The sequence below is a fragment of the Pseudophryne corroboree genome, chromosome 2, assembly GCF_028390025.1.
Source record: "Pseudophryne corroboree isolate aPseCor3 chromosome 2, aPseCor3.hap2, whole genome shotgun sequence".
NCBI classification, from domain to species: Eukaryota; Metazoa; Chordata; class Amphibia; order Anura; family Myobatrachidae; genus Pseudophryne; species Pseudophryne corroboree.
The window spans coordinates 284,969,468-284,993,906 of record NC_086445.1 but is presented as its reverse complement, the minus strand read 5'-3'; the positions used below and the strand labels follow the sequence as shown (position 1 = coordinate 284,993,906).

At 49.4% G+C, this 24,439-nt stretch overlaps 1 protein-coding gene across 5 annotated transcripts in view; it reads right to left on the bottom strand.

Annotated features, from left to right (window-relative positions):
• SUGT1 (SGT1 homolog, MIS12 kinetochore complex assembly cochaperone) overlaps window positions 1-24,439 on the bottom strand; it is a 321,635-nt gene that overhangs the window by 155,365 nt on the left and 141,831 nt on the right. The window lies entirely within an intron of this gene.

Sequence of the window (24,439 nt, the reverse complement as noted above, 5' to 3'; positions counted from 1 at the left end):
ATGTTCAAGGATTTTAAATATAAAATGGGTCACACCGAACCATGCGGTTTCGGTACCCCAACCCGTGTGGAATAGTAACCCCGTCCTTGTTGAAGTAGGGGCACCTTGAGTATTACCTGCTGGGAATACCGCTTATTAATTGCCTCTAGCACAGCCTCCCTGCTTGAGGGAGTTGTCAGCAAGGCATATTTTAGGAAACGGCTGGGGGGGAGACATCTCTAATTCCAGCTTGTACCCCTGAAATACTACTTGGAAGAAACAGGGATCCACCTGTGAGCGAGCCCACTAATTGCTGAAATTTTTGAGGCGGCCCCCCACCGTACCTGGCTACACCTGTGGAGCACCCGCGTCATGGTGTGTACTCACAGGAGGCGGGGGAAGAATCTTGATTCTGGGAACAGGCTGACTGGTGCAGCTTTTTCCCTCTACCCTTGTCTCTGTACAGAAAGGAAGCGCCATTTGACCCGCTTGCTTTTCTGAAGCCGAAAGGACTGTACCTTTTTCTGTGAGGAAACCTGAGGTAAAATTATTTCTTCCCAGCAGTTGCTGTGGATACGAGGTCCCAGAGACCATCCCCAAATAATTCCTCACTCTTATAAGGCTCTCTATGCGCTTTTTAAGTCAGCATCACCTGTCCAGTGACAGGTCTCTAATACCCTCCTGACAGAATGGACATTACATTTATTTTGGATGCCAGCCGGCAAAATATCCCTCTGTGCATCCCCCATATATAAGACAACGTCTTTAATATGTTTTTATGTTTGCCAACTATTATCCCTGTTTGACAGGGTCACCAACCACGCTGCAGCAGCACTATCTGCAGGTCTCAGTCTAGTACCTGAGTGTGTAAATACAGACTTCAGGATAGCCTCCTGTTTTTTTTATCAACAGGTACCTATTAAAGTGGCCGTATCCTAAGACGGCAGTGCCACCATTTTTGACAAACGTGTGAGCGCATTATCCACCCTAGGGGATATCTCCCAGCGCAACTTATCCTCCTGGCGGGAAAGGGTACGCCATCAGTAACTTTTTATAAATTACCAGTTTCTTAACGGGGGAACCCACGCTTTTCACACACTTCATTTATTCATCTGATGGGGGAACAAAACACTGCCTGTTTTTTCTCCCCAAACCTAAAACCCATTTATAGAGGTTAAAGTCAGAAATGTATAACACATTTTTTATTGCCGGGATCAAGTCACGGATTGGATTGTGTATATGTCTCCACCTTGTCGACACTGGAGTCAGACTCCGTGTCGACATCTGTGTCTGCCATCTGAGAGAGCGGGCGTTTTTGAGCCCCTGATGGCCTTTGAGACGCCTGGGCAGGCGCGGGCTGCGAAGCCGGCTGTCCCACAGCTGTTACGTCATCCACCCTTTTATGTAAGGAGTTGACACTGTCGGTTAATACCTTTTACCTCTCTATCCACTCTGGTGTCGGCCCCACAGGGGGCGACATCACATATATCGGCCTCTGTTCCGTCACCATATAAGCCTCCTCATTCAACATGTCGACACAGCCGTACCGACACACCGCAGACACACAGGGAATGCTCTAAACGAGGACAGGACCCACAAAAGCCCTTTGGGGGGACAGAGTGAGAGTATGCCAGCACACACCAGAGCGCCATATACTGCAGGGACTAACTGAGTTATGTCCCCTATAGCTTTATATCTATATATATAATGTATACTGCGCCTAAATTTAGTGCCCCCTCTCTCTTTTTTTAACCCTTGTAGACTGCAGGGGAGAGCCAGGGAGCTTCCCTCCAACGGAGCTGTGAGGGAAAATGGCGCCAGTGTGCTGAGGAGATAGGCTCCGCCCCTTTTTCGCGGCCTATTCTCCCGTTTTTTATGGACTTCTGGCAGGGGTATTTACCTCATATATAGCCCCTGGGGCTATATATTGAGGTATTTTTGCCAGCCAAGGTGTTTTTATTGCTGCCTCAGGGCGCCCCCCCCCAGCGCCCTGCACCCTCAGTGACCGGAGTATGAAGTGTGTGAGAGGAGCAATGGCGCACAGCTGCAGTGCTGTGCGCTACCTTGGTGAAGACTGAGTCTTCATGCCGCCGATTTTCCGGACCATCTTCTTGCTTCTGGCTCTGTAAGGGGGACGGCGGCGCGGCTCCGGGACCGAACATCAAGGCTGGGCCTGCGGTCGATCCCTCTGGAGCTAATGGTGTCCAGTAGCCTAAGAAGCCCAATCCGGCTGCAAGCAGGCGAGTTCGCTTCTTCTCCCCTTAGTCCCTCGCTGCAGTGAGCCTGTTGCCAGCAGGTCTCACTGAAAAGAACAAATTCTAAGACTATAACTTTCTAAGAGCTCAGGAGAGCCCCTAGTGTGCATCCAACCTCGGCCGGGCACGAAATCTAACTGAGGCTTGGAGGAGGGTCATGGTGGGAGGGGCCAGTGCACACCAGGTAGTCTAAGATCTTTCTAGAGTGCCCAGCCTCCTTCGGAGCCCGCTATTCCCCATGGTCCTTACGGAGTTCCCAGCATCCACTAGGACGTTAGAGAAAAGTAAATACAATGACTACATTCTGCGGCACTATTAAATTAATTATTTTTCAGATATAATGCAGAAAACTATTAACAAAATCTTCTCTGTTGGAGGCTAATAGTATTAATAGCCGCCAACAGACAACATTGTTCATTAATAGTTTTCTGCATTGTATCTGAAAAAGAATATTTAAACTATTAGATACTCTGCATCACTAAGGGCCCTTACTCAATGGTGTTCATGCAATGTGCCTGACAAATGCAAAGCATGCAACCCCGCAATGGGACCCCAAATCTGCTTATCAGATCATCTTTCCTCAGGCTGGGTTTCATTATAGTAGTGGAAAGCACTGAGTTTAGTTGAGGAATTGTCAGGTGGGGAATGAGAGCTACACCAACCGTTATTATCAGTGAACAGAGCTTTCCCATTAATTTCAATTGCAACAAATTTCAATGGAGCCTCTACATGTAGTGCACACACTGAACACCAAATTGTTTAAAAAAATAAAATAAAATGCAAATAATATTTATATGTATCTTCACTTGTATTTTTGATGCAAATGCATCACTAGTGTGTAAGGGCCTAGTGTTCACTCTAAGCTTCTTTCGCAGGGCGCTGCGCCCTGCCCCTTTTTTGAGTGACAGAATGCCGCCCTGCCCGTTTGTGCCCGCCCTGCCAAGGACTGCTCTTCTCCCCCCGCCGCGCTGTCACTTCTCTCCCCCGCCGCGCTGTCACTTCTCCCCCCCGCCGCGCTGTCACTTCTCCCCCCCGCCGCGCTGATAGCTCTCAGCTGAAGGCGGAGACAGGGTCAGCGTGCAGTGGGGAGGAGCAGCCAATCAGAGCCTGCGGTGTCTCCCGCCAGTCCTCCGGCATGGTTTGATTCCCCCTCACCATGGCGCTGCGCGCTGACCTGGGCTCCACCGTCAGCATCAAGAGACCGGCCCCGCTGACCCGGCACAGCGCTCTCCTCCGCAACGGTGAGTGCCGCTCTGCATCTGCCCTGTGCCCGTCCTCCCCTTCCTCCTAGTGTTCTCTCCCTGTTGCAGTGTGCCTCAGTGTTCTCTCCCTGTTACAGTGTGCCTCAGTGTTCTCTCCCTAGTGCAGTGTGCCTCAGTGTTCTCTCCCTGGTGCAATGTGCCTCAGTGTTCTCTCCCTAGTGCAATGTGCCTCAGTGTTCTCTCCCTGGTGCAGTGTGGCTCAGTGTTCTCTCCCTGGTGCAGTGTGCCTCAGTGTTCTCTCCCTGGTGCAGTGTGCCTCAGTGTTCTCTCCCTGGTGCAGTGTGCCTCAGTGTTCTCTCCCTGGTGCAGTGTGCCTCAGTGTTCTCTCCCTAGTGCAGTGTGCCTCAGTGTTCTCTCCCTAGTGCAGTGTGCCTCAGTGTTTTCTCCCTGGTGCAGTGTGCCTCAGTGTTCTCTCCCTGGTGCAGTGTACCTCAGTGTTCTCTCCCTGGTGCAGTGTGCCTCAGTGTTCTCTCCCTGGTGCAGTGTGCCTCAGTGTTCTCTCCCTGGTACAGTGTGCCTCAGTGTTCTCTCCTGGTGCAGTGTGCCTCAGTGTTCTCTCCCTGGTGCAGTGTGCCTCAGTGTTCTCTCCCTGGTGCAGTGTGCCTCAGTGTTCTCTCCCTGGTGCAGTGTGCCTCAGTGTTCTCTCCCTGGTGTAGTGTGCCTCAGTGTTCTCTCCCTGGTGCAGTGTGCCTCAGTGTTCTCTCCCTGGTGCAGTGTGCCTCAGTGTTCTCTCCCTGTTGCAGTGTGCCTCAGTGTTCTCTCCATGGTGCAGTGTGCCTCAGTGTTCTCTCCCTGGTGCAGTGTGCCTCAGTGTTCTCTCCCTGGTGCAGTGTGCCTCAGTGTTCTCTCCCTGGTGCAGTGTGCCTCAGTGTTTTCTCCCTGGTGCAGTGTGCCTCAGTGTTCTCTCCCTGGTGCAGTGTACCTCAGTGTTCTCTCCCTGGTGCAGTGTGCCTCAGTGTTCTCTCCCTGGTGCAGTGTGCCTCAGTGTTCTCTCCCTGGTACAGTGTGCCTCAGTGTTCTCTCCTGGTGCAGTGTGCCTCAGTGTTCTCTCCCTGGTGCAGTGTGCCTCAGTGTTCTCTCCCTGGTGCAGTGTGCCTCAGTGTTCTCTCCCTGGTGCAGTGTGCCTCAGTGTTCTCTCCCTGGTGTAGTGTGCCTCAGTGTTCTCTCCCTGGTGCAGTGTGCCTCAGTGTTCTCTCCCTGGTGCAGTGTGCCTCAGTGTTCTCTCCCTGTTGCAGTGTGCCTCAGTGTTCTCTCCCTGGTGCAATGTGCCTCAGTGTTCTCTCCATGGTGCAGTGTGCCTCAGTGCTCTACCCCTGGTGCAGTGTGCCTCAGTGTTCTCTCCCTGGTGCAGTGTGCCTCAGTGCTCTGCCTGGCGCAATATGTATAACGTGCTCTACCTGGCGCAGTGTGTATAGGAGGTTCTACCTGGTGCAATGTGTATAACGTGCTCTATCTGGCGCAATATGTATAACGTGCTCTACCTGGCGCAGTGTGTTTAGGAGCTTCTACCTGGTGCAATGTGTATAACGTGCTCTATCTGGCGCAATATGTATAACGTGCTCTACCTGGCGCAGTGTGTATAGGAGGTTCTACCTGGTGCAATGTGTATAATGTGCTCTACCTGGCGCAATATGTATAACGTGCTCTACCTGGCACAGTGTGTATAGGAGGTTCTACCTGGTGCAATGTGTAGAACGTGCTCTATCTGGCGCAATATGTATACACCTGGCGCAGTGTGTATAGGAGGTTCTACCTGGTGCAATGTGTATAAGCAGCACTATTGTGTGGTATAATGTGATTTGGTACTATTATGTGGTCACGCCCCTTCCCCACGAAACAACTCCCCTAAATTTTTGCTGCACGCCTCCGGCGCGCACTGTCCATGCTTTCACCTATAGGAATGGGAGCACCAAGCATTATAGTATGTGCCTAATTTTGCCCTTCTAACTTAAAAATGTGCCCTCACGAATGAAAAATGTGCCCTCACGAATGAAAAATGTGCCCTACCCGTGATCAGCACCCTGCCCTAAAAAAATCCTAGAGTGAACACTAAGGGCCCTACACTCTGTTTTCTATAAATTTGCCTTCATTAGTAACGGAACACTTCCTCAGCTCTGTGTAGTATCAAGTAGATTTCTAGTGCTTCAATCATGTTTAGTCAGACCAGGTGGTTTGTTCTGAAGTTAGACTGCCCTCAAAATGATGACACCTTCTTATTCCACATTGAATGCTCACCCATATACTTACAGTATTTCAGCCCTTACGCAAAGCCCTAATGAATACTGCTACAGTGGGTGGAGCACACTGCTGCCAGGTAAATGGGATTTTGCAGAAGATTGTTCTCCTATTTGAGACTCTGAATATTTTTTTTTATTCTCCCTATCACTACTTATTGTGGTAATAAGACTAACGAGTTCATTAATACAGGCTTAATGACTAATTGTGAATTTACTTGCTCTATAAATGTAACCAGGAACATTTTGAGGACATATTGTCTTTGAGATACTCCAATACAAGTGCTATGACAAATTAAATGCTGAAACTATAAAACAACTAAGCTCTAGACAATATTCAGTTTGCATTTATTGCCTTTTGAAAAGCAATCTTCATTACGCTATTAAAAAACAAAACAAAAAAAAACATTGTACACATTCCTGCTGTAGATTACCCACTAGAAAAAAGAAAGTCTAGAAACAAAGTGAATAGAAATTCCTCCATTTTTCTATTGCGTGAACAGCCAGTTTTATAAAGTAGAACACCACTGCAGACTAGTGGCCAGTCATGTACCATGCGTCAGTGCAAAACGTCCAATTCTTGATACATTTGTTTAACCTAAGGGTATTTTTCTTTTAATTTACAAATGTATGTTAAGAACATTACTAATACAATGGTAATGTTGGTTTAATTACTTTCAATTACATTACACGCTACTAATGGTAAGACAATGATGCTTTCTACATTTACATCATTGTCTTCTATTCTGCTTTGTGATCCTCAAGAAGGGTGGAAACAAGTGTAGAAGAACATGTCTATTTTGCTATTTAATTCATAAAATGTTAAGTGCAAATGATATGGAATTATAGTGCATGTCACCTGCACATTGACATGGATGTAGCTGTCACCCCAATGCTCAGGATGCCGACGGTCGACATACCAGCGCCGGAATACAGACACTAGGGAGAAGATCTGCACCGGGATCCCAACACTGCTCACAATGGCGATGCCAGAATCCCGACTGTCAGCATCCCAAATGTAAGTATGCCAGGGATGGTTAGGTTAGGGACTAAGGGGGGCGGTTATGGTTAGGTTGCATGTAGGGAGGTTTAGGGAAGTAGGGGGTGTGGGTTAGTATACTTATGCACCAGGTGTCAGGATCCTGACCATCGACATATCACTGTTGGTATTCTGACCGTCGGCATGGTAAGCACCGGAATCCTGTACCCAACCCATTTGACAGAAGCAATCCTACAGGCTGAACTGATAGCCACAAAAAGCTATTTATCAGGTCATTTAGTATTAGTGTTCACTTCAGGCTGTTTTAGCAGGGCGACGCGCCCGATTTTTTGAAGGCAAAATCCGCCCCGTCCCTTTTGCGGCGCCCTGCTAGAACAGCCGCCCGCTTTCTGCCCTCACAGCGTGTAAAGATGCCATGCGCCTAGCATCAATTCACGCTATGGGAGGGAGCTGGGGGAAGCCCAGCACCGACGCACGCCCCCAACAGTGACGTCGCCGGCCACAGACGCCCCCTATAGCAACGTCTGTGGGCCGCACCACCATCTAAACTGGCGTTTCCATGGCCACACACCCTAATTTACATGACCACGCCCCCATTTCGGGGGGTCGCGCAAATATACCCCCGGAGTCCGGCGCTCTGCCCTATTTGATTCCTAGAAGGAACACTAAGTATCAATGACATCACTAAGGTTTCTAAAGGTGGGTACACACTAGTAGATATATCTGCTGATCAATTGATCTGCAGATATATCTATGGACGTATCGGGCAGTGTGTTCAGCATACACACTGCCCGATCCGTCGGGGACTGACGTCATGAACTGGGCGGGCGTGTACACACGCCCGCCCAGTTCAGCTGTCAATCACCGCCGGCTGCCGCAGCATGTGTACGGGCGGTCGGCCGACCGCCCCGTACACACACAGCGACGTGCCAATATATCGGTAGATATATTGGCCGTCGGCTGTGCTGCGCGGCCGATGCGATACGTCTGTGAACGACGGAGTTCACAGACGTATCGGCCGTACACACTGGCCGACGCTCCCGCGATATATCGGCCGTTCAAGAGAACGGCCGATATATCGACCAGTGTGTACGGGCCTTAAGATGCATGAATACTGGGTTAGCTCACACTGGCTACTGGCTCTAGCAAGTTTGTAGATAAAAAAGAAAAAAATATAGGATTTTAATACCTACAGGTAAATTCTTTTCTCATAGTCCATAAGGGATATTGGGGGAAACTAGTACAATGGGGTATAGACTAGGTCCAAAGGAGACGGTGCACATTAAATTTCTTCAACTGGGTGTGCTGGCTCCTCCCCTCTATGCCCCCTCCCACAGGCAGTTATAGGTAAAAAAAACGTGCCCGAAGGAGAAAGGACATATATGAGAGAAGGAACATGATAACAATGAGTGGTGAGATTTAACACCAGCACACGACTAACATAAAACAATCAGCAAAGCCTGGTAACAACAACAGTAACAGTTGAACAGGTAACCATAGAACAAGAACCTGCAGAAAAGTAAACACACTGAGGCGGGCGCCCAATATCTCTTATGAACTATGAAAAAAAATGTTACCGTTCGGTATTAAAATCCTATTTTCTCTAGCATCCATAAGGGATATTGGGGGAAACTAGAATGATGGGGACGTCCCAAAGCTTCCAGAACTGGCGGGAACGTGCAGAGACTGCTGCAGCACCGCCTGCCCAAACTGGGTATCCTCTTTGGCGAGGGTATCAAAATTGGAGAACTTCACAAAGGTGTTCTTCCCCGACCAGGTAGCGGCTCGGCATAGTTGCAAGGCCAAGCCTCCACGGGCAGCCGCCCAGGAAGAGCCCACTGATTTTGAAGAGTGGGCCTTCAGAGACTTAGGAACAGGTAAGGCTGCCGACACATGGGCCTGTTGGATAGTAAGTCAAATCCAATGAGCAATGAACTGCTTAGAAGCAGGGCAACCATTTTTCTGCGCATCATAGAACAAGGAATTCATTTTTCTGATTCGAGCCATGCGCTTGACATAGATCTTCAAGGCACGCACAGTATCCAATGCCTCCGGAGGAGCAGAAGCGTCAGAACTGGACGGAATTACAATAGGTTGTTTCAGGTGAAACGCTGAGACAACCTTCGTCAGGAACTGCTGTCTAGTCCGGAGCTCCGCTCCGTCCTCGTAAAAGACCAAGTACGGACTTTTACACGATAAGGCCCCCAATTCCGAGACATGTCGAGCAGAAGCCAGGGCCAATAACATCCCCTTTTTCCACGTGAGGTACTTATCTTCTACCGTCATCAGAGGTTCAAACCAGGAGGACTGTAGAAATTTCAACACTACATCCAAATTCCAGGGTGCCGTAGGCGGCACAAAGGGAGACTGTATGTGGAGTACCCCTTGCAAGAAGGTCTGAACTTCTGGCAACACTGCCAATTTCTTCTGAAAGAAAACAGAGAGCTGAAATCTGAACCTTAATGGAACCCAGACGTAAGCCCTTATCCACACCAGCCTGCAGGAAACATAGGAAATGTCCCAAGTGAATCTCTGCAGGCGAATACGTGCGTTTCTCGCACCAAGAGACATATCTTCTCCAGACATGATGATAGTGTTTTGCCGTCACAGGTTTCCTGGCCTGAACCATGGTTGCAAAATCCTTCTTGGAAAGGCCCTTGTGAGCAAAGATCTTCCGCTCAACCTCCATGCCGTCAAACGAAGTCGCCGTAAGTCCGGGTAAACGAACGGTCCATGTTAAAGAAGATCTCTTCTGAGTGGCAGAGGCCAAGGGTCTTCGACGGAAATGTCCAGAAGATCCGCATTCCACGCCCTCAGAGGCCAATCCGGGGCAATTAGAACTGCCTGGACACCCTGGTTCCTGATCGGCTTTAGCACCCTTGGGAGCAATGGGATCGTAGGAAACAGGTAGACCAACCGGTACGGCCAAGGCTTCGCCAGTGAGTCCACTGCCCTCGCCTGAGGGTCCCTGGTCCGTCAGCAATACCAGGGTAGTTTCTTGTTGAGACGAGAAGCCATCATGGCTATTTGTGGGCAACCCCACCGGTCGATGATCTGCTGGAACACCAGATGATGGAGCACCAACTCCCCCGAGTGGAGATCATGACGACTCAGGAAGTCCACTTTCCAGTTGTCCACACCCAGAATGAAGACTGCTGACATGGCTCTTGCATTTCTTTCGGCCAAGAGGAGTATCTTTGACACCTCTCGCATGCAGGCTCTGCTTTTTGTCCCTCTTTGTCGATTGATATACGCCACCGCCGTGGCGCTGTCCGACTATACCTGGATCGCTTGATCCTTCAGCGGAGGAAAGGCCTGAAGAAGAGCATTGTAGATCACCCCGAAGTTAAAGAATGTTGATTGGAAGGAGGCTTTCGTGGGCTGACCACCTGCCCTGGAACTGACATCATAGTCTTAAAAGACCCTAACCAGTGGGACTCTGGACCCCCTTCCCCAGCCCTTTCACTGATTTATGAAGATTGACTGCATTGTTCACAGGAAACAGAATCATTAGATCATAGGTTCTCAAACTCGGTCCTCGGGACCCCACACAGTGCATGTTTTGCAGGTCTCCTCACAGAATCACAAGTGAAATAATAAGCTCTACCTGTGGACCTTTTAAAATGTGTCAGTGAGTAATTAATACACCTGTACACCTGCTGGGTTACCTGCAAAACATGCACTGTATGGGGTCCTGAGGACCGAGTTTGAGAACCTGTGTATTAGATAATGGAGAGAATCTGGTGTGACATACACTGCACAGCTTGTGTTTACCCATATTTCACAGTAAGCACAATGACACACAGACAGTGATAATGCAAGCCTGCCCTACTGTATGCGAGAGGAGACACAGATGAGTGAGAGGACACCAGCACACCCTGAGCTGCACAGCCCCAGAATGGCTGTCAGCTTTCTAAACAGAGTAAACACTAACAATTTAAGTCCTACATTGTACTCACCACCGATGTCACCTTCAGGCAGCATTAGGGGTGTGCAACATGCTGCGGATGTGACAGCCAAGGCGCAGTGCCCCGCTGAACAACTACCCCTCAGGATGGTTGTCCTGCAGCGGGGAAGCAGCTCTGCACCTCGTAAGACCGATAACCGTTTCCCCCCTAACTCCCACGGCGCAGGTATGCTGTTGCCCAAAATACTCTGGTCTGATGAGACAAAGATTGAACTCTCTGGCGTGAATACTAGGTGTCATGTTTAGAGGAAACCAGGCACTGCTCATCACCAGGCCAATACCATCCCACCAGTGAAGCATGGTGGTGGAGCATCATGCTGTGGGGATGTTTTTCAGCAGCAGGAACAGGGAGACTGGTCAGCATAGAGGAAAAGATGAATGCAGCAATGTACAGAACATCCTTGATGAAATTTAATAAATTAGCAAAAAACGAGTTTTATGGTAAGAACTTACCTTTGTTAAAACTCTTTCTGCAAGGTACACTGGGCTCCACAAGGAATGGACAATGGGGTGTAGAGTAGGATCTTGATCCGAGGCACCAACAGGCTCAAAGCTTTGACTCTTCCCAGAATGCATAGCGCCGCCTCCTGTATCACCCCACCTCCCTGCACAGGATCTCAGTTTTTAGTTAACCAGTCCAATGCAGTAGCAGGAAGAGAGACAACAACGGTTAGTAGCCACAACACCGAATTCTCACAACAGGAGACGTGTCAGCGGCTAATGCCATACCAACCCAAAGAAGCTAAGTGGGCGCCTTGTGGAGCTCAGTGTACCTCGCAGAAAGAGTTTTAACAAAGCTAAGTTCTTACCATAAAACTCGTTTTCTGCTGCGGGGTACACTGGGCTCCACAAGGAATGGACAATGGGGATGTCCTAAAGCAGTTCCTTATGGGAGGGGACGCACTGTAGCGGGCACAAGAACCCGGCGTCCAAAGGAAGCATCCTGGGAAGCGGCAGTATCGAAGGCATAGAACCTTATGAACGTGTTCACAGAGGACCACGTAGCCGCCTTGCACAATTGTTCAAGGGTCGCACCACGTTGGGCCGCCCAAGAAGGTCCAACAGACCAAGTAGAATGGGCCTTAATGCCAGCCACATTTGTGGAACCCAAACACAACAAAAAGAGAATCAGATTTCCTAATAGGAGCAGTTCTCTACACATAGATACGGAGAGCCTGTACCACATCCAAAGACCGCTCTTTGGGAGACAGATCAGGAGAAACAAGTGCCGGAACTACAATCTCCTGATTAAGGTGGAAAAAAGAAACCACCTTAGGAAGATAGCCGGGACGAGTCCTAAGAACCGACCGGTCACGGTGAAATATCAGATATGGGGAACTACAGGACAAAGCACCCAAATCCGACACTATTCTAGCTGAAGCAATAGCCAGCAGAAACACCACCTTAAGGGAAAGCCACTTAAGGTCAGCTGAACCAAGAGGTTCAAACGGAGACTCTTGTAACGCCTCCAAAACCACCGACAAGTCCCAAGGAGCCACAGGCGGGACATAGGGAGGTTGGATACGCAACACGCCCTGAGTAAAGGTATGCACATCAGGTAAGGTCGCAATTTTTCTCTGAAACCACACCGACAAGGCAGATATTTGAACCTTGAGGGAGGCCAGACGCAGGCCTAAGTCCAGGCCCTGCTGAAGAAAAGGCAACAACTTGGCTATACTAAACTTGGAAGAGTCATAATCGTTAGATGCGCACCAAACAAAGTAAGAATGCCAGACCCTATAGTAAATCCGAGCCGAAGCCGGTTTCCGGGCCCGCAACATAGTTTGAATGACTGCCTCAGAAAACCCTTTAGCCCTTAAGACGGAAGCTTCAAGAGCCACGCCGTCAAAGACAGCCGGGCTAGGTCCTGGTAGACACAGGGGCCCTGAACGAGGAGGTCTGGGCGTTGTGGAAGTAGAATTGGACGCTCTGACGATAGGCCTTGCAGGTCTGAGAATCAGTGACGTCTGGGCCACGCTGGAGCTACAAGAAGCAGAATTCCTTTTTCTTGCTTGAACTTCCGAATTACCCTGGGCAGGAGTGACACCGGAGGGAACACGTACGGCAGCTGAAACCTCCACGGTACCGCCAGCGCATCCACAAATGCTGCTTGAGGATCCCTTGTCCTTGCTCCGAAGACCGGAACCTTGTGATTGTGTCGAGACGCCATCAGATCTACGTCTGGAAGGCCCCACCTTTCCACTAGGAGTTGAAACACTTCTGGGTGGAGGCCCCACTCGCCGGCATGCACGTCCTGACGACTGAGAAAGTCCGCTTCCCAATTTAGGACTCCCGGAATGAATATTGCCGATATGGCCGGTAGATGGCGTTCTGCCTACTGTAGAATCCGTGAGACTACCTTCATTGCTAGGCGGCTTCGAGTGCCGCCTTGATGATTTATGTAAGCCACTGTGGTGGCGTTGTCCGACTGTACTTGAACAGGACGGTTCTGAATTAAATGCTGGGCTAGGTTCAAGGCATTGAAGACCGCCCGCAACTCCAGAATATTGATCAAGAGGAGGGACTCCTCCTTGGTCCACCGCCCCTGAAGGGATTGTTGCTCCAGCACCGCACCCCAACCTCTTAGACTGGCATCTGTCGTCAACAGGACCCAGTCGGATATCCAGAACGGATGGCCCCTGCACAGTTGTTGGTCCTGAAGCCACCAGAGCAGCGACAGACGGACATCCGGAGTCAATGAGATCATTTGAGACCTGATCCGGTGAGGCAGGCCGTCCCATATGGTTAGAATCAGCCTCTGGAGAGGGCGAGAGTGAAATTCAGCGTACTCCACCATGTCGAATGCTGACACCATGAGGCCCAGCACCAGCATCGCCGAATGTATCGACACTTGCGGACGAGATAGGAAGCAACGAATCCTGTCCTGAAGTTTCAGGACTTTCTCCTGAGACAGGAACAACCGCTGGTTGTGAGTGTGTAATAGTGCTCCCAGATGCACCATGCTCTGAGCAGGGATCAGGGATAACTTCTTCCAGTTGATAAGCCACCCGTGGGCTTGCAGAAACCAAACCATCACATCTAGATGACGCAGGAGTTCTGCGGAATTTGCCAGGATTAACAAGTCGTCCAAATACGGCAGTATCCTGACCCCTTGACGGCGGAGTACCACCGTCATCACCGCCATGACTTTTGTAAAGACTCGCGGAGCTGTTGTTAAACCAAAAGGTAACGCCCGAAACTGGTAATGGCAGTTGCCAATCGAAAATCTCTGGTATTGCTGATGAGACACTGCTGCAGGAATATGCAGGTAAGCATCCTGTATATCCAGGGAGACCATGAAGTCCCCAGGTTCCAAGGCCAGAACTATGGAGTGAAGGGTTTCCATCCGAAACTTGGAAACCTTCACAAACCTGTTCAATGCCTTGAGGTTGAGAATGGGCCGGGAGGACCCATTCGGTTTCGGGACTAGAAACAGCGGAAAATAGTACCCCCGGCCCCTCTGCGCAAGAGTCACCCGTACTACGACTCCTGTATCCAGGAGGGTCTGTACCACCGAATGTAGAGTGTTTGCCTTTGTCTTGTCCAACGGGACATCTGTCTGGCAAAATCGACGATGGGGTTTTTGAAGGCTATGGCGTAACCTCGAGTGACGACTTCCCATACCCAGGCATCTGAAGTGGTCTTCAACCATTCCTGGGTATACCCTAGAAGCCGGCCCCCCACCCTGGGATCCCCCCAGGGGGAGGCCCGCCCCGTCATGCGGCGGGCTTATCTGTCTTGGAAGCTGGCTGACGGGCCGCCCAGGCTCTTTTGGGCTTAGGCTTACCAGGTTTGGAAGTGCGGGCCTGCTTGTTGAACGCCTGACCTTTTGCTTTACCTGAAGGACGAAAGGGGCGAAAGGAAGTACCTTTAGCCTTCGACACAGAAGGAGCAGTACTTGGCAGACAGGCAGTTTTGGCAGTAGCCAAGTCAGCCACTATCTTATTTAAATCCTCCCCAAACAGAATGTCTCCCTTAAAAGGGAGTACCTCCAGGGTTTTTCTAGAGTCCAGATCCACAGACCAGGACCTCAGCCACAATATCCGGCGAGCCAGGACTGACGTAGTAGAGGCCTTGGCTGCCAGGATACCGGCATCAGAAGCCGCCTCTTTAATATAACGAGAGCTGTGACAGTATAAGACCAGCATTGTCTAGCATGGTCAGAGGAGATTTCAGCATCTAACTTCAAGGCCCATGCTTCAATGGCCTCTGCAGCCCAAGTAGCTGCAATAGTGGGCCTTTGTGCAGCACCCGTGAGGGTGTAAATCGCTTTCAGACAACCCTCCACACGTTTATCCATAGGCTCTTTTAGAGACGTGACGGTGGTGACCGGCAGAGCTGAGGAAACCACCATCCTAGCCACATGCGAGTCCACTGGAGGAGGCATTTCCCAATTCTAAGACAGCTCCGGCGCGAGGGGATAGCGAGGCAGCATCTTCTTTTGAGGCACAAACTTCGTACCCGGGTTTTCCCAGGGTTCCTGACGTATATCAATTAGGTGGTCAGAGTGAGGTAAAATTTGTTTAATCACCTTCTGACGCTTGAACCTATCTGGTTTCTTAGGAGGAATGGATGGCTCGGGATCATCCGTAATCTGTAAAATTAACTTAATAGCCTCCAAAAGATCAGGAACATCCACATGTGAACCACCCTCCCCATCAGCCGTATCTGAGTCAGAACCTGTGGGGTCAGTGTAAGTGCCGTCTTCATCCGACGAGGTGTCAGTGACAGCAGTGGATTGTGAGGAGACAAGCGCTCGCTTAGAGGACCCCTTGGACGTAGGCGAGCGACGGTCAGACTTTTTAGTAGTCAGGGACGGGTTCAACTTCTTTATTTGAGCAGATAAATCGTCCGCCCACGGCGGGTTAGCTGCAGGGACCACAAACTGTTGTACCGGCATTGGGGGTCCCATAGGGGGTGTTAGTTTATGAACTAGCGTATACAGAAGCGTGGAAAAAGCTGCCCACGGTGGGTCATTTGCCCCCGTTGCCACAGTCCCACTGGGGGGCAAGGAGCCCCCAGAACCAGAGCCCAAAGCTGCTATATTCTCCTCATAGGTATCTGCGGCTTCAGCAACACCGGCAGTGTGTTCAGCCCCAGAACCGTTACCCTCAGAAGCAGACATGATATAACTTGCAGTATCAGGTAACACAGTACAATTTGTCAGCAGCACAATACCTCTAGCCCAAACCCCTGTGCAGTGTAGTCAGCACCAGCAGAGATAAAGGAGAGATATGGTGACTAAATCAGAGAAAAATACGTAATACAGTATATCTTTGTGAAAATCCTATATTAGATAAAACCTGACGCACCAAGCCCCCTCAGGTTATAGAATATAGGGATAGCAGGTTGAGTGAAAGACACGAAATGGACACCACTCAGCTATCAAATGCACACACAAATAGTCACAGTTTGTACAATGCAGAGGTTATTACTAACAATAATACTGCACTGGCCTAGCTTACACAGCTATATAACAATAGATATAACAGTACACAGTAAGAACTGGATGTATATCACAGGGTAATTGTACTAGGAAACCCTGACTAAATGCACTCTTTCTTAACTAACACTGATTAAAAAAGGCAGGTAGAATACTTAAGTGTCTTGTAAAGTCACAGCACTGACAACCAGGCGGCTTTACATAGGTGGATTTGCCCAAGCATTCCCAGGAACAGTGAGCTGAGGGATAATGGCGCCGCAGACACTGCCAGGGAGTGAGGGAGAGACAGATATGCAGCTCCAGGGCGGGAACATTTGCAGAAAATGGCGCCCTGGGGCTGGGGGGAGGGGCTTCAGGTCCAAGCTCTATCCCCCTGCTGGCAAAACCACCGGGTACTGCGGGCTCTAATAAAACGGTTTATAGAGAAAACCTGACCTGTCCCATGCCCTGGTGATCTAGTGGGATCGCCTGTATTGCCACAGTGTCCACCGCCAGCGCGCACGGCCCGCCTCCCACTGACCGCCCCGGATCGCGATAAAGACCGGGTCCCGCAAGCGGGACCCACTTACCACCTCCCGAGGCGCGGCCACGCGATCTCGGAGAGTCCCCGTTGTGTGTGCCTGACAAAAAGAAAACCGGAGCCTCCTGCTGTAGTTACCCGGCAACCAGGGCTCGGGAGTGTACAGCGCCGCTGGGGAGAGCTGGAGCTGCAGCCGTGAATGTCCACTGACATGTAACACTGCTGCTGCCCTTGAAGTCTTCACTTTTTACCTCAGAAAAAAAGCACTTCTTAGGGCTGCCTGGAGCAGCCCCTCTGTTAAGTGCCTGCTTACTGCAGCACAAACTACAAAACTGAGATCCTGTGCAGGGAGGCGCGGGTGATATAGGAGGTGGCGCTATGCATTCTGGGAACAGTCAAAGCTTTGAGCCTGTTGGTGCCTCGGATCAAGATCCTACTCTACACTCCACTGTCCATTCCTTGTGGAGCCCAGTGTACCCCGCAGCAGAAATCACACAAAAAAACCCACCTTTTTTCACGTTGTCATTATGGCGTACTGTGTGTAGAATTTTGAGGGAAAAAATAAGAATTTACTTACCGATAATTCTATTTCTCGTAGTCCGTAGTGGATGCTGGGGACTCCGTCAGGACCATGGGGAATAGCGGCTCCGCAGGAGACAGGGCACAAAAGTAAAAGCTTTAGGATCAGGTGGTGTGCACTGGCTCCTCCCCCTATGACCCTCTTCCAAGCCTCAGTTAGGATACTGTGCCCGGACGAGCGTACACAATAAGGAAGGATTTTGAATCCCGGGTAAGACTCATACCAGCCACACCAATCACACTGTACAACCTGTGATCTGAACCCAGTTAACAGCATGATAACAGCGGAGCCTCTGAAAAGATGGCTCACAACAATAATAACCCGATTTTTGTAACAATAACTATGTACAAATATTGCAGACAATCCGCACTTGGGATGGGCGCCCAGCATCCACTACGGACTACGAGAAATAGAATTATCGGTAAGTAAATTCTTATTTTCTCTAACGTCCGAAGTGGATGCTGGGGACTCCGTCAGGACCATGGGGATTATACCAAAGCTCCCAAACGGGCGGGAGAGTGCGGATGACTCTGCAGCACCGAATGAGAGAACTCCAGGTCCACCTCAGTCAGGGTGTGCCCCTGACCAAGTATCAGCTCGGCAAAGTTGTAAAGCCGAGACCCCTCGGGCAGCCGCCCAAGATGAGCCCACCTTCCTTGTGGAATGGGCATTTACATATTTTGGCTGTGGCAGGCCTGCCACAGAATGTGCAAGCTGAATTGTACTACACATCCAACTAGCAATCGTCTGCTTAGAAGCAAGAGCACCCAGTTTGTTGGGTGCATACAGGATAACAGCAAGTCAGTTTTCCTGACTCCAGCCGTCCTGGAAACTATATTTTCAGGGCCCTGACAACATCTAGCAACTTGGAGTCCTCCAAGTCCCTAATAGCCGCGGGTACCACAATAAGCTGGTTCAGGTGAAACACTGACACCACCTTAGGGAGAAACTGGGGATGAGTCCGCAGCTCTGCCCTGTCCGAATGGACAATCAGATATGGGCTTTTTTGAGACAAACGCCGCCAATTCTGACACTCGCCTGGCCGAGGCCAGGGCCAACAACATGGTCACTTTCCCTGTGAGATATTTCAAATCCACAGATTTGAGCGGTTTAAACCAATGTGATTTTAGGAATCCCAGAACTACGTTGAGATCCCACAGTGCCACTGGAGGCACAAAAGGGGGTTGTATATGCAGTACTCCCTTGACAAACTTCTGGACTTCAGGAAGTGAAGCCAATTCTTTCTGGAAGAAAATCGACAGGGCCGAAATTTGAACCTTAATGGACCCCAATTTGAGGCCCATAGACACTCCTGTTTGCAGGAAATGCAGGAAACGACCGAGTTGAAATTTCTTCATGGGGCCTTCCTGGCCTCACACCACGCAACATATTTTCGCCACATGTGGTGATAATGTTGTGCGGTCACCTCCTTCCTGGCTTTGACCAGGGTAGGAATGACCTCTTCCGGAATGCCTTTTTCCCTTAGGATCCGGCGTTCAACCGCCATGCCGTCAAACGCAGCCGCGGTAAGTCTTGGAACAGACATGGTACTTGCTGAAGCAAGTCCCTTCTTAGCGGCAGAGGCCATGAGTCCTCTGTGAGCATCTCTTGAAGTTCCGGGTACCAAGTCCTTCTTGGCCAATCCGGAGCCACGAGTATAGTTCTTACTCCTCTACGTCTTATAATTCTCAATACCTTGGGTATGAGAAGCAGAGGAGGGAAGACATACACCGACTGGTACACCCACGGTGTTACCAGAAACGTCCACAGCTATTGCCTGAGGGTCTTTTGACCTGGCGCAATACTTGTCCAGTTTTTTGTTCAGGCGGGACGCCATCATGTCCACCTTTGGTCTTTTCCAACGGTTCACCATCATGTGGAAGACTTCCCGATGAAGTCCCCACTCTCCCGGGTGGAGGTTGTGCCTGCTGAGGAAGTCTGCTTCCCAGTTGTCCACTCCCGGAATGAACACTGCTGACAGTGCTATCACATGATTTTCCGCCCAGCGAAAAATCCTTGCAGTTTCTGCCATTGCCCTCCTGCTTCTTGTGCCGCCCTGTCTGTTTACGTGGGCGACTGCCGTGATGTTGTCCCACTGGATCAATACCGGCTGACCTTGAAGCAGAGGTCTTGCTAAGCTTAGAGCATTGTAAATTGCCCTTAGCTCCAGTATATTTATGTGGAGAAAAATCTCCAGACTTGATCACACTCCCTGGAAATTTTTTCCCTGTGTGACTGCTCCCCAGCCTCTCAGGCTGGCCTCCGTGGTCACCAGCATCCAATCCTGAATGCCGAATCTGCGGCCCTCTAGAAGATGAGCACTCTGTAACCACCACAGGAGAGACACCCTTGTCCTTGGAGATAGGGTTATCCGCTGATGCATCTGAAAATGCGATCCGGACCATTTGTCCAGCAGATCCCACTGAAAAGTTCTTGCGTGGAATCTGCCGAATGGAATCGCTTCGTAATAAGCCACCATTTTTCCCAGGACTCTTGTGCAATGATGCACTGACACTTTTCCTGGTTTTAGGAGGTTCCTGACTAGCTCGGATAACTCCCTGGCTTTCTCCTCCGGGAGAAACACCTTTTTCTGGACTGTGTCCAGAACCATCCCTAGGAACAGCAGACGTGTCATCGGAAACGGCTGCGATTTTGGATATTTAGAATCCACCCGTGCTGTCGTAGAACTACTTGAGATAGTGCTACTCCGACTTCCAACTGTTCTCTGGACCTTGCCCTAATCAGGAGATAGTCCAAGTAAGGGATAATTAAGACGCCTTTTCTTTGAAGAAGAATCATCATTTTGGCCATTACTTTGGTAAAGACCCGGGGTGCCGTGGACAATCCAAACGGCAGCGTCTGAAACGGATAGTGACAGTTCCGTACCACGAACCTGAGGTACCCTTGGTGAGAAGGGCAATTTGGGACATGGAGGTAAGCATCCTTGATGTCCAGGGACACCATATAGTCCCCTTCTGGTTCGCTATCACTGCTCTGAGTGACTCCATCTTGATTTGAACCTTTGTATGTAAGTGTTCAAAGATTTCCCATTTAGAATAGGTCTCACCGAGCCGTCTGGCTTCAGTACCACAATATAGTGTGGAATAATACCCCTTTCCTTGTTGTAGGAGGGGTACTTTGATTATCACCTGCTGGGAATACAGCTTGTGAATTGTTTCCAATACTGCCTCCCTGTCGGAGGAAGACGTTGGTAAAGCAGACATCAGGAGCCTGCGAGGGGGAGACGTCTCGAATTTCCAGTCTGTACCCCTGGGATACTACTTGTAGGATCCAGGGGTCCACTTGCGAGTGAGCCCACTACGCGCTGAAACTCTTGAGACGACCCCCCACCGCACTTGAGTCCGCTTGTACGGCCCCAGCGTCATGCTGAGGACTTGGCAGAAGCTGTGGAGGGCTTCTGTTCCTGGGAATGGGCTGCCTGCTGCAGTCTTCTTCCCTTTCCTCTATCCCTGGGCAGATATGACTGGCCTTTTGCCCGCTTGCCCTTATGGGGACGAAAGGACTGAGGCTGAAAAGACGGTGTCTTTTTCTGCTGAGATGTGATTTGGGGTAAAAAAGGTGGATTTTCCAGCTGTTGCCGAGGCCACCAGGTCCGATGGACCGACCCCAAATAACTCCTCCCCTTTATACGGCAATACTTCCATGTGCCGTTTGGAATCTGCATCACCTGACCACTGTCGTGTCCATAAACATCTTCTGGCAGATATGGACATCGCACTTACTCTTGATGCCAGAGTGCAAATATCCCTCTGTGCATCTCGCATATATAGAAATGCATCCTTTAAATGCTCCATAGTCAATAAAATACTGTCCCTGTCAAGGGTATCAATATTTTCAGTCAGGGAATCCGACCAAGCCACCCCAGCGCTGCACATCCAGGCTGAGGCGATCGCTGGTCGCAGTATAACACCAGTATGTGTGTATATACCTTTTTAGGATATTTTCCAGCCTCTCAGCTGGCTCCTTGAGGGCGGCCCTATCTGGAGACGGTACCGCCACTTGTTTTGATAAGCGTGTGAGCGCCTTATCCACCCTAAAGGGTGTTTCCCAACGCGCCCTAACTTCTGGCGGGAAAGGGTATACCGCCAATAATTTTCTATCGGGGGAAACCCACGCATCATCACACACTTCATTTAATTTATTTGATTCAGGAAAAACTACAGGTAGTTTTTTCACACCCCACATAATACCCTTCTTGTGGTACTTGTAGTATCAGAAATATGTAACACCTCCTTCACTGCCCTTAACATGTAACGTGTGGCCCTAAAGGAAAATACGTTTGTTTCTTCACCGTCGACACTGGAGTCAGTGTCCGTGTCTGTGTCTGTGTCGACCGACTGAGGTAAATGAGCGTTTTACAGCCCCTGACGGTGTTTGAGACGCCTGGACAGGTACTAATTTGTTTGCCGGCCGTCTCATGTCGTCAACCGACCTTGCAGCGTGTTGACATTATCACGTAATTCCTTAAATAAGCCATCCATTCCGGTGTCGACTCCCTAGAGAGTGACATCACCATTTCAGGCAATTGCTCCGCCTCCTCACCAACATCGTCCTCATACATGTCGACACACACGTACCGACACACAGCACACACACAGGGAATGCTCTGATAGAGGACAGGACCCCACTAGCCCTTTGGGGAGACAGAGGGAGAGTTTGCCAGCACACACCAAAAACACTATAATTATACAGGGACAACCTTTATATAAGTGTTTTTCCCTTATAGCATTTTAATATATATATACATATCGCCAAATAAGTGCCCCCCCTCTCTGTTTTAACCCTGTTTCTGTAGTGCAGTGCAGGGGAGAGCCTGGGAGCCTTCCCACCAGCATTTCTGTGAGGGAAAATGGCGCTGTGTGCTGAGGAGAATAGGCCCCGCCCCCTTTTCGGCGGGCTTCTTCTCCCGTTTTTCTGAGACCTGGCAGGGGTTAAATACATCCATATAGCCCCCAGGGGCTATATGTGATGTATTTTTAGCCAGAATAAGGTACTATCATTGCTGCCCAGGGCGCCCCCCCCCAGCGCCCTGCACCCTCAGTGACCGCTGCTATGAAGTGTGCTGACAACAATGGCGCACAGCTGCAGTGCTGTGCGCTACCTTATGAAGACTGAAGAGTCTTCTGCCGCCGTTTCTGGACCTCTTCACTTTTCGGCATCTGCAAGGGGGTCGGCGGCGCGGCTCCGGGACGAACCCCAGGGTGAGACCTGTGTTCCGACTCCCTCTGGAGCTAATGGTGTCCAGTAGCCTAAGAAGCCAATCCATCCTGCACGCAGGTGAGTTCACTTCTCTCCCCTAAGTCCCTCGTAGCAGTGAGCCTGTTGCCAGCAGGACTCACTGAAAATAAAAAACCTAACAAACTTTTACTCTAAGCAGCTCTTTAGGAGAGCCACCTAGATTGCACCCTTCTCGGCCGGGCACAAAAATCTAACTGAGGCTTGGAAGAGGGTCATAGGGGGAGGAGCCAGTGCACACCACCTGATCCTAAAGCTTTTACTTTTGTGCCCTGTCTCCTGCGGAGCCGCTATTCCCCATGGTCCTGACGGAGTCCCCAGCATCCACTTAGGACGTTAGAGAAAATGAATTTATTCAATTTGGAATAAGGCTGTAACATAACAAAATGTGGAAACAGTGAAGAGCTGTGAATACTTTCCGGATGCAATGTAGCTATTTTGCAGAGCATGTTAAGAGATGAACTGCTCCTTATTACTGGCTATTCTGAAAGGCCTCTTTTAATAATGATGTACATATTCCATGTACAGTAGTACCCAGTCTAACATTGGGGGTAATTCAGAGCTGATCGCAGCACCAAATTTATTAGCCGTTTGACAAACCCATGTGCACTACAGGGGGGGCAGATATAACATGTGCAGAGAGAGTTAGATTTGGGTGTGGTGTGTTCAAACTGACATCTAAATTGCAGTGTAAAAAGAAAGCAGCCAGTATTTACCCTGCACAGAAACAAAATAACCCACCCAAACCTATCTATGCAAATGTTATATCTGCTACACCTGCAGTGCACATGGTTTTGCCCAACTGCTAACAAATTTGCTGCTGCGATCAACTCTGAATTACCCCCATTATTTTAAAGCTTTCTTGTATCCCTGTAATGATCATTGCTTTGACTAAGCTGAAGGGAACCAATGCCTTGACAATGCAGAGATATGATTCCAAATCACGTGTGTTTGCTCCACTGTCATACCACTGACAACCAGTACATTAGTTCCGTGTTACAAGACAGAGATGAAAGTTCTTCATGTTCTAACAACCTTAACTCTTATGGATGGGATACAAGGAATTCGTTTAAGGTGATATGGTCGCTGTGGAAGATCTCTACACCTATACATCTAAAGTAGTGGTTCGCAAACTCGGTCCTCAAGGACCGCCAATAGTTCACTGTTTCCAGGTCTCCTCACAGAATCATAGGTGAAATAATTAGCTCCACCTATGGATCTTTTAAAATGTGTCAGTGATTAATGCATACACTTGTGCTAGGTGACTTGGAAAATGTGAACTATTGCGGGACGTTGAAGACCGAGTTTAGGAATCACATATCTAATGGGAGCCGATCAGCACACTCATAGAATCGCATAATTTGACGGCAGATAATAACCACTCGGCCCATCTAGTCTGCCCATGTACATGCACACACTAGGGATAATTTTTGACGTGAGCCAATTGACCTACCAGTATATCTTTGGATTGTGGGAGGAAACCGGAGTACCCGGAGAAAACCCACTCTACTTAAGATTTTTTGAGTAAGAGTTATAATTTTAGAGTTAATGGAAAGAACTCATTCTATAAATTGATCTTCAAATAAAAAAGCAGCACCTGGCTAACATTACATGAACTGGCATTGAACAATAATTCTAAATAATATCACAGGTGAAAGATTTAATGGCCTCAAGCATTTACAAAGAGAAGAAATACAGCTATAAAACAAAACAGATAGTCTGCCTACATTTCTTAAGCCGGCAATACACCTTAAGATTATCCTTCCAAATGAATTCAACCAATTTGACTGAAAAAATTTTTTTGTCCGTTTCCAGTGTTTTAGGACCAATGGTCTATTGTCATTTGCTCCCATACATTACCAGATTTTCTTTTTAACCAGCCAACTAGTTGGATGGTTGAACAGATAATCTTAAATGTGTATGGCCAAGACACAAAACACCAT